We start from the raw sequence: 11079 nt of genomic DNA, 5'->3' as shown, positions 1-11079 counted from the left end.
TCAAGCTCGCTCTGCGCCTATCGAGGCTCTATTCTACCGCTCGGCTACACCGCCAAACCGGCATCCCCTTCCTCCGCGACCGATTTAAACAATCGGCGCGGCTCTTCTATGAGCGGACTGTACAGTCTGACAATAGGCTCATTAGGGACTTGGGCCATCCTATTCACCACAGGCCAACCACGCGTTGGCCTGACCTGTTACGAGATTAATATCTCTTGGCAGAGAGAGGACAACTCCACCCCAGAAAACACCTCAGGCCAATTCGCACCGTGAGGAAGCCACTCCACAGATACAGGATTATGCAGGAACAGCAGTGTATGCTTAGCCTGCTCCCAACACGGGTCAGGGCAGACCCGTATGGATAAGTGACAGTGACAGTGGCCGTTCCCAGGCACGTTGCACTCGAGGCAGCAGAAGAAGCCGGCGCGCACGCACCTCCACACGCTGACGAACCGACATGGCCGGACGCAGGAAGGGAAGCAAGATTGCGGCCGCGCTGGAATTCCTGGCCGAAGTGATCGGCAAGGATCGCGGACGCAGACGGCGCCACAAGAAGAAACAGCGCACTGAGCAGCAATGCTTCAAGTGCCAAAGGATGGAGCACATTGCAAAAGTGTGCAGGGGCACTTTAGCGTGTCTGAAGTGTGCTGAGGCACACGACACACGCAACTGCACCAAGCCCCGCGGTGCGGCTGCCAAGTGCGTGAATTGCGGCGGTGCCCACGCCACAAACTCGCGCAGCTGCGCGTACGTGCGGGGCTACAGAAGCAAGATGGCCGCCCCACGCCCTGTAGACGTACCTGGCGTCGAGACGGACGTCCCGCCCCCCCCCCCCCCCCCCTTCCCGCGGGAGTGGTGGACCGTGCCGTCGCGAAGCCGCCACGAACGACGCACTGGCCGCCTTCCACGCCGCCCTTGCGGCCGAGAGGGCCGCCATGAAGGAGGAACTCGTGGCTGTTCACCGCCAGCTGCAACAGCTGCGTGAGGAGTTGCGGGTCCTCAAGAAGACGTCTACCCCCACAGCCAGCTCCACTGCGAGTCGGCCAGCAGGGGTTGACGCCTCCACCCAGACGGAGCCACCCACGCCGCCAGATGCCGAGAGGGGCGGCGCGGAGGCACCCATCGACATAGAAGTGGAGCAGCCTGCTCTCCCTCCTGCCGGGGAGGTCGAGCCGCAGGCACACGATGAGGAGACACACACCGAGACACCCCCACTTGCTGCGGCGGAGACTGAATGCCTGCCGCTCCCTACGGAGCTCAGCGTGCAGCCGGTGCTGCAGAAGGTTGCCGCGTCTCTTCGTGATGGGACTTACCCACACCTGGACAACCCCTACCACTTTACGCCACCCGACAGGAAGAAACCGTCCCTTCCTCACCAGCCTTACGGACCAGTCAGGAACAACAAGTCCCTTAGAGGACTGGTATCGAGGAAGGACCTGACCATCATCAACCAGCACCCTGTCTTCACGCCCACCGACTGGGAACACATCTTTGCGGTCTCAGCTCGGGGCGTGGCGGCCGGGGAACTGCGTCAGGAAATACAACACCCAGCGTACCAGGAATTCCTGGAGTTCGGAAATAACATCACCATGGAGGCAATATACAAATTCTGCGGACAACATCCAGACTTCATAGGCCAATTAGGCCGTCAAGCCGATCCGAAAAGTGAGGTCTCCGAAACCACCCCCAGAGGCTTTGCAGGAATAGCGGACAATGCTTAACCTGCGCCACCACGAGGCAGGGCAGACTCGTATGGATTGAGTGGGTGAGTGAGTGAGTGGCCGTTCCCTATTCCATTCGCACCACTGTCCATTCCGTTCAGCTGTTCAGCTGCTCTTCCAGGTCCTTTGCTGTCACTGACAGAATTACAATATCTTCGTTTATTCATTTCACACAAATACAACGTAGTTCTTGAGGTGCAATATAATTCTTGAGGTACAATGTAGTTTTTGAGGTGCAATATAGTATTCTTGAGGAATAAATTGACTCTGCTATTCCAATGCAGAAACACTGGTCGGAATTTTTAAATAAATATACACTAAAAACCAATGTGGAGATACTTTCTTTACTAGAACTAAATACCTAAGCCCCAGTAGCATAGCTTTTACAATAATTCTGATGGACTCTGCACACTTAGAATTTAATTTCAACCCACTCTGTGGGTCCTCTCCCGCCAGCTACTGCACGCAGCCGACGCAGCCACCCTCCCGCCCACCCTAGCCACAGGGGCCCAGGGACTTCTTCCACAACCTACCGCCTCCAATACGGGAAGCAATCAGGGAGAAGAACAGGCTGTTCCAGGAGTCGCAGCTCACCCGCCAACCCGCGACGAAGCGACACCTCAACCGCATGCAAAGAGGCATCAAAGCAGCAGCTGAGGCGCACAGGAACAGTGTGTGGTCGGCCTTCGTCGCCTCCCTCAACCCAGAGGACGGCAGCACCTGGCGCACGGTGAAGTCGTTCCTGCGCCGACGACAGCGCATACCACCAATACTGGTTGGGCAAGATGTCGTCTGCAGCCCAGACGGAAAAGCAGGTGTCCTGGCGGACCAATTCCAATCGTCATTCACCCGGGTGGACGACAATCTGGATGAAGACCACATCCAGCGGGTAGCCGAGCAACTCCCAGTGTTCCTGGAGGCAAGGGACGACGGGAACGACATCGAAGCCATCTCTGAGGCGGAGGTGGCCGTACAGCTGAAGGCGCTCAATACTAGGAAGGTTGGAGGCGCTGATGGGGTCACCAACCACCTGCTGAGGAACCTTCCAGCAGGGGCCCATCCGCTGCTGGCGGGTATCTTCAACCAGGTCCTTTGCTCGGGTGTCTACCCCTCTGTGTGGAAACACGCAGAGGTGGTGGCCATCCCCAAAGCGAACAAGGACCCGCGTGATGCCGCCAATTACAGACCCATCAGTCTGCTACCGGCCCTCTCCAAAGTGTTCGAGCGCCTCTACGCCAGGCGCCTGCTTCGCCACGTGACAGCAGAAGGAGTGATACCGGACGAGCAGTTCAGCTTCCGGAGGGGTCACTCCACGGTCCATCAGCTGATGCGGCTGGTGGAAGAGGCCTTGCGCGCCCTGGAGACTCGGGAATAACTTGGGGCGGTGTTCCTCGACGTCTCCAGGGCATTCGACTCTGTGTGGCACGACGGCCTCGTGTACAAACTGTTTGTGCACGGGGTCCTGACGTCGCACGGGGTCCTACTCCGATCGTATCTGGCCGATATTACTTTCCACGCCCACCTGGACGAGGGGACGTCCACGTACAAACCCATCCGTGCTGGAGTGATGCAGGGGTCCATTCTCGGCCCCCTGCTCTACTCCTTATTCACTGCCGACGCCCCGCACGTGGCGCCAGTGAAGTTGGCACTCTATGCCGGACGATACGGCGCTATTCGTGCGGAGTATGAAGGCAGTCGAGATGGGCCACCTGCTCCAGCGTGGATGTGAGGCCCTTGGTGTGTGGTCGACAAGGTGGCGCCTGAAGCAGAATGCGGCGGAGAGCCAGGCAGTGGTGTTCACATGAAGACCACTGCCACCAGATCTTCCGCCAGTCACCATCATGGGAAGCCCCGTCTCATGGAGCAAGACTGGCCGCTACCTGGGAGTCATTCTCGACCAGAAGCTAACGCGGAAAGCCCACATCGAGGACGTCAGGGGCAGAGCAATAGGGCGCCTACGCGTTCTGTACCCTCTGCTCAACCCGTCGTCTGCCTTGCCTCCCCACCACGGCATCACGCTGTACCTGTGCTGGTTCGTCCAGTGCTGGAATATGCAGCCGTGGTGTGGGACAATGCAGCCGACACACACATCAACAAGCTGCAGAGGGTGCAGAACAGGGCGCTCAAGCTCGCTCTGCGCCTACCGACGCTCTATTCTACCGCTCGGCTACACCGCCAAATCGGCGCGGCTCTTCTATGAGCGGACTGTACAGTCCGACAATAGGCTCATTAGGGACTTGGGCCATCCTATTCACCACAGGCCAAACACGTGTTGGCCTGACCTGTTACGAGAATACTATCTCGCGACAGAGAAACGACAACTCCCCCCCAGAAAACACCTCAGGCCAATTTGGACCATTACGAAGCCATTCTACAAATATAGGATTATGCAGGAATAGCAGTATATGCTTAGCCTGCTCCCATCACGAGTCAGGGCAGACTCGTATGGATAAGTGACAGTGACAGGCCTCCTGGTGTTCCCTTCTCGGTTCGCACCCGCGAGTGGCGCTCCCCTGCCGCTCTGGACGTTCCCTATTCCGTCCGCGCCCGCTCTGGCCGCCTCCGACTGTGGGTGAGGCTTCCTGGTGTTCCCTTCTTGGTTCATGCCCGCAGTGTGCGGATGACTGAGGCTCGTTGTTGGTGTTGAAAACATATTAAGCAGCCAGTCTCAGGGAACACCTGATGAAGACGTCAAAAGTAATGACGTCGAAATATCGTGTTCGGAAGACGCTGATATCCGGCAGAAAACCCGATTTCCACGAGATGTCATCAAATCGCCGGGAAAGTCTAAGAAATTACAAGTGTTATAAAGTACAGGCGTCCTGCACTATATGATAATCATCACTGTCAAGAAACTTCCTGACAGATTAAAACTGTGTGCCGGACCGAGACTCGAACTCGGGACCTTTGCCTTTCGCGGGCAAGTGCTCTACCAACTGAGCTACCCAATCACAACTCACGACCCGTCTTCACAGCTTCAATTCTGTCACTACCTCATCTCTGGAAACATCACTGCGACAAGGAAAACGCGAGGGTACGCTTAGGGGTGCCAGTATTGTGCACCTGTTTACGAAATGAACCTATCACCCCTTATGTTCAGACATATTCCACAATGCGTTGAAATCGCAACTCACCACGTCAAATGTATCCATCCCTTACAACCAGAAGTACGGAATTTTCTTCTTTATGTGAATATAGTTTGATTACTTCCCACAACCATCTGACGATATGTCGGAACATAAGCCACAGTACCTTTATATGCAAGCCGCAGCATAACATTTCTGGCTATCATTTATAGGTATATAAAAAAAATTATGATTCGATACTTGTACATACAGCCAACACACTATGCGGGAGCTGACTTTTCAAAAAAGAATATCATGTTATGTAGAAACCTCCTATAGGCCTGAATGCAAAAAATGCTTTATTACAAGCATGCAATAGATTTCTGTTTGTGTCTTTCAGTGCACCAGCTTTATGTAACCGAATAATCACTATGAATCCATCGTCATTTAGTTATTCAACTTCAAGTGTTTGCTGGATGTCTGTGAATAAGGTAATGTCGTAGTTATGAGGAGTGTTAGTGAGTGTAGTGTGCAAATTATGGTCATCCTTTAGTTATCGCTATTAAATGGGGACTGTGACTGCGCAGCTCTGCTTGTTCAACAACAGAGATATAGCCACGCATTAGAAAAAATATTCTATAGCTCTTACTTCCTTAATATGTTACGACGATTAACCTTGAGAACTATAGACTTGTGGGAAAAGAGAATGTTACTGCCTACAGCGTGTCTGAGCGGGTGAAATCAAGAAATGTGTGTAATGTGCTCTCGGATATTTATGTGAAACTGATAAAGACTCGTCACCAGGTGAACGCTTTTGACTACTACATGTTCTCTATTCAACTTGTACCACTACTATGTGGTACATAGTTTATTTGCCACCTGACGTATTTCAAAGTATGAGCCCCACTTTAAGCTCTATGACTCGAATGTGCGATGCCACACTGATGGACCACTATTAATTAAAATGTATTCCATTGCGTGTTTAGCTGAAAAGATCAATAATAATAGTGTGTGTTGCGTAGGCAACTAAGACGCTGTTACTTTTTATGGCTTATTTCTTTACTTATGGTTTTCTGTGATGATGAGCGTAGACAGTTCATATTTAAAGATGTTACATTCGTAGCGTACACAAAAGATGCAGGAGAGATAGAGACATTCTCAGGAAATATTGCACCACCGAAATCTTTCAAGTATGTGAAGTGTACTAAAACACGGAAGAGTGCGAAGTGGTTAGCACATTTCCACCATGGAAATGATCCTGGCATATCCTATAAAGATATGGTGATGTCGCTTCAATTATTCGACCACACGGATACCATCATCTATGCGAAGGGGAAGCACAAGATCTCATGGATGCATTAAACCTTCTAGTTTGCCGATATTCAAGACCTGCAATTCTACAGGTGTCGTTCTATCTATCGACACAAGACGAAGAAGAAGATACCATGAAAATGTAAAATGAGTTTTAATTTGGATGAGTAATAAATGAATTTTTATCTCACAACTTCTGTGTTCTTTTTTCAACCCTCTTCCTGCTTTGACAGTGTACAGTTTTAACCACATGCTCTGTCTGTTGTTTTCTTCAAGCACAAGAGATATAATTTCAGACAGGTCTACTATATATCTTTGGAAGCAGACATGGTCATGTGCCACCTGTTCCCATAATCCAATTCGTGCTGCACGATAGGTGTAATGCCCTGCAACCATTCTATACATTTTGTTATCTTCCAACTTAAACTTCACCTCCTTATTAGCACTCATTTTCAGCAAAATTAATGTCATTTGTGACCTGCACAGCCTTTATGTACATATACATACATAATGGAACAGGAGACAGGTTTCTTGTAAATAACAACAACAAAGATGTATGTTGACGAATTTTTTTTTTGTTTATTCATTTCACACAAATACAACGTAGTTCTTGAGATGCAATATAATTCTTGAGGTACAATGTAGTTTTTGAGGTGCAATATAGTATTCTTGAGGAATATATTGACTCTGCTATTCCAATGCAAAAGTACTTTTAACAACAGTAACACTGGTCGGAATTTTTTAAATAAATATACGCTAAAAACTAATGTGGAGATACTTTCTTTACTACAACTAAATTCCTCAGCCCCAGTAGCATAGCTTTTACAATAATTCTGATGGACTTTGCACACTTAGAATCTAATTTCAACCACACCAATAGCAAAGGTGTTTACAATAACAATTCTGATAGCCTGTGAGCTATATAGAAATACCGGGTGATCAAACAGTCAGTATAAATTTGAAAACTGCATAAATCATGGAATAATGTAGATAGAGAGGTACAAATTGACACACATGCTTGGAATGACATGAGGTTTTATTAGAACCAACAAAATACAAAAGTTCACAAAATGTCCGACAGATGGCGCTTCATCTGATCAGAATACCAATAATTAGCATAACAAAGTAATAAAAAGCAAAGACGATGTTCTTCACAGGAAATGCTCAATATGTCCACCATCATTCCTCGACAATAGCTGTAGTCGAGGAATAAAGTTGTGAACAGCACTGTAAAGCATGTCCGGAGTTACGGTGAGGCATTGGCGTCGGATGTTGCCTTTCAGCATCCCTAGAGATGTCGGTCGATCACGATACACTTGCGACTTCAGGTAACCCCAAAGCCAGTAATCACACGGACTGAGGTCTGGGGACCTGGGAGGCCAAGCATGACGAAGTGGCGGCTGAGCACACGATCATCACCAAACGACGCGCGCAAGAGATCTTTCACGCGTCTAGCAATACTTTGGTTGTTTTCTTTTTTTTTGTTCTAATAAAACCCCATGTCATTCCAAGCATGTGTGTCAATTTTTACCTCTCTATCTACATTATTCCGTGGTTTATTAAGTTTTCAAATTTATACTGACTTTTTGATCACCCAGTACATAGACTTAAAAACTACTCTGACTTGGATGGCTAGCGGCAGGAGAAAAATTTTAAAGCTATTATGTTTACAAGACACACATGCAGCATAGATATATGTATTTACAGGCTACACATACGTTGCAAATGAATAAATAAACAAATATACAATTTTTTCGTGTTTATGCCTTTTTAATATTTTTTACGCTTTTTCCTTCTTTCACACAAATGGACTGCATATATATACATTTTCTTTCCTTCCTTTTTTTATCCCTTCTTTTCCACACATACGCTATATGTATATATATACACACATGTACATAGTACACATAAAATATTTACACCACACACACACACACACATATATATACACTCCTGGAAATTGAAATAAGAACACCGTGAATTCATTGTCCCAGGAAGGGGAAACTTTATTGACACATTCCTGGGGTCAGATACATCACATGATCACACTGACAGAACCACAGGCACATAGACACAGGCAACAGAGCATGCACAATGTCGGCACTAGTACAGTGTATATCCACCTTTCGCAGCAATGCAAGCTGCTATTCTCCCATGGAGACGATCGTAGAGATGCTGGATGTAGTCCTGTGGAACGGCTTGTCATGCCATTTCCACCTGGCGCCTCAGTTGGACCAGCGTTCGTGCTGGGGTGCAGACCGCGTGAGACGACGCTTCATCCAGTCCCAAACATGCTCAATGGGGGACAGATCCGGAGATCTTGCTGGCCAGGGTAGTTGACTTACACCTTCTAGAGCACGTTGGGTGGCATGGGATACATGCGGACGTGCATTGTCCTGTTGTAACAGCAAGTTCCCTTGCCGGTCTAGGAATGGTAGAACGATGGGTTCGATGACGGTTTGGATGTACCGTGCACTATTCAGTGTCCCCTCGACGATCACCAGTGGTGTACGGCCAGTGTAGGAGATCGCTCCCCACACCATGATGCCGGGTGTTGGCCCTGTGTGCCTCGGTCGTATGCAGTCCTGATTGTGGCGCTCACCTGCACGGCGCCAAACACGCATACGACCATCATTGGCACCAAGGCAGAAGCGACTCTCATCGCTGAAGACGACACGTCTCCATTCGTCCCTCCATTCACGCCTGTCGCGACACCACTGGAGGCGGGCTGCACGATGTTGGGGCGTGAGCGGAAGACGGCCTAACGGTGTGCGGGACCGTAGCCCAGCTTCATGGAGACGGTTGCGAATGGTCCTCGCCGATACCCCAGTTGCAACAGTGTCCCTAATTTGCTGGGAAGTGGCGGTGCGGTCCCCTACGGCACTGCGTAGGATCCTACGGTCTTGGCGTGCATCCGTGCGTCGCTGCGGTCCGGTCCCAGGTCGACGGGCACGTGCACCTTCCGCCGACCACTGGCGACAACATCGATGTACTGTGGAGACCTCACGCCCCACGTGTTGAGCAATTCGGCGGTACGTCCACCCGGCCTCCCGCATGCCCACTATACGCCCTCGCTCAAAGTCCGTCAACTGCACATACGGGTCACGTCCACGCTGTCGCGGCATGCTACCAGTGTTAAAGACTGCGATGGAGCTCCGTATGCCACGGCAAACTGGCTGACACTGACGGCGGCGGTGCACAAATGCTGCGCAGCTAGCGCCATTCGACGGCCAACACCGCGGTTCCTGGTGTGTCCGCTGTGCCGTGCGTGTGATCATTGTTTGTACAGCCCTCTCGCAGTGTCCGGAGCAAGTATGGTGGGTCTGACACACCGGTGTCAATGTGTTCTTTTTTCCATTTCCAGGAGTGTATATATATACTACTTACACTGATAAAAGGGTGATACTACTACTCTACAGACTCTCTCTCTCTCTCTCTCTCTCTCTCTCTCTCTCATTCTCTCACTCTCACTCAGGGTCCCCCACCCCTTCTCTCACTACAAGAGAGTAGTGTGAGTATGGGAGAGTTTCAGTCCCGTCATCATGAATGACCCTTTTATCGTCATGAGGCGACAGGACGATTTTAGACTGCAGCACAGTGTACACCTGGTGTTCTCTCAATCGAATACTGTCTGCCATACCACATGCGGCAGTTGCGGTGCAGCACCCTGAACACAGGCAACGCAAATAGTCTTCGATAGAGAGGGCTCTCGATGCCATACGACGCACACCCTTAGCCCGTCTCTGGGCAGCACCTACCAATGTGCGATACGCATACATTTTTGAGCGTAGACCTACAAACTCCACAATCGGCAATCCATTTCACTTGTCCTTCATAAGACCGATAATCTTCTTGTTCTGTGGAATAATACCATTACGATTATCGGCCGTGTATGAGGACGTGTTGAATTCATTACCGTGGTACCTCATTACTTCATATGGATCACAGTTCTTCACCCAATACATGAAGGAAGCTATCTGTATCCATATAAAGTAATTTAAGATGTGTGAAATGCGTTTTCGCAAACTCATAATGAAAGCGGTACATGTTAAGTTTGGATAGCTCTAGTGTGCACATAAAGAGGTTTTGTAAACTCTACTGCAGTCTTCGCCATCTGCACAGCAACAAACTTCTTGTTGAATATGGTGACCTGCTTAAAATTTGGTCTGGTAATGGATTTTTTTTACGCCATAATGCCCATCCCATTCGGTTCTAATCAAAATTTCACGTCGTTCCCTTAAATTCTCCGTTGTTTTATCGAAAATTGAATTATTCATTAATTTGTAAAAATCTTTCTCTAAATCACACATCGCAGAAGCTCTCTATCTCGAATTCAAATCAATATACTCCTTCAACCAGGGATACTGCTTCAAGGAGATAGCCTGGGTGAGTCTAACCAGCTCCATGCCCAAGCTGAGACACTGCTGGAGATTACGATAATGGGTATTGTGTCTCCACTTATCCCCCAGCGTTGTCATGAGCTTTGGCGTGAAGCCTCCTCGCAGAGCCGGTTGCTCTGGACACAGCAGCAAATCAGTGTGCACATCATGCAAACTGATAGTGTATGTGAGTTCTGCCTCCACCACATACCCTGCATCAGAATCACCTGCCATACATCCCATGATTTTTCCACCTAATCTCTTGCATTCGTCTTCGGGCACCCATCGAAACTCACCAAGAGGCAGTGATTGCTTCATGGCATTCCCGTATAAGTTATTTACATCCAGGTACATTATGTAACTCGAATCAAGGGATGCGCTGAACCTGTCACCCAACTGCAGGTTATTTGCCTTTGCACAACTATGGGCACATTGGCAGCGTCCCCCACGGATCCCTCGATCAAAGAAAACAAGCATGTCAGCATCGGTCAATAATTCTACGCTGCACTTCGTTTTCTAGAGCATTGCATTCCCAGACAATCCAGGTGCCCCGTAAGAAAAGGCGGGATCCAGAGAATATGTGGCCATGCGTAGACTCCGGAA

Source organism: Schistocerca cancellata, chromosome 4, assembly GCF_023864275.1.
Source record: "Schistocerca cancellata isolate TAMUIC-IGC-003103 chromosome 4, iqSchCanc2.1, whole genome shotgun sequence".
Lineage (NCBI taxonomy): Eukaryota > Metazoa > Arthropoda > Insecta > Orthoptera > Acrididae > Schistocerca > Schistocerca cancellata.
This window is presented reverse-complemented; position numbering follows the sequence as displayed.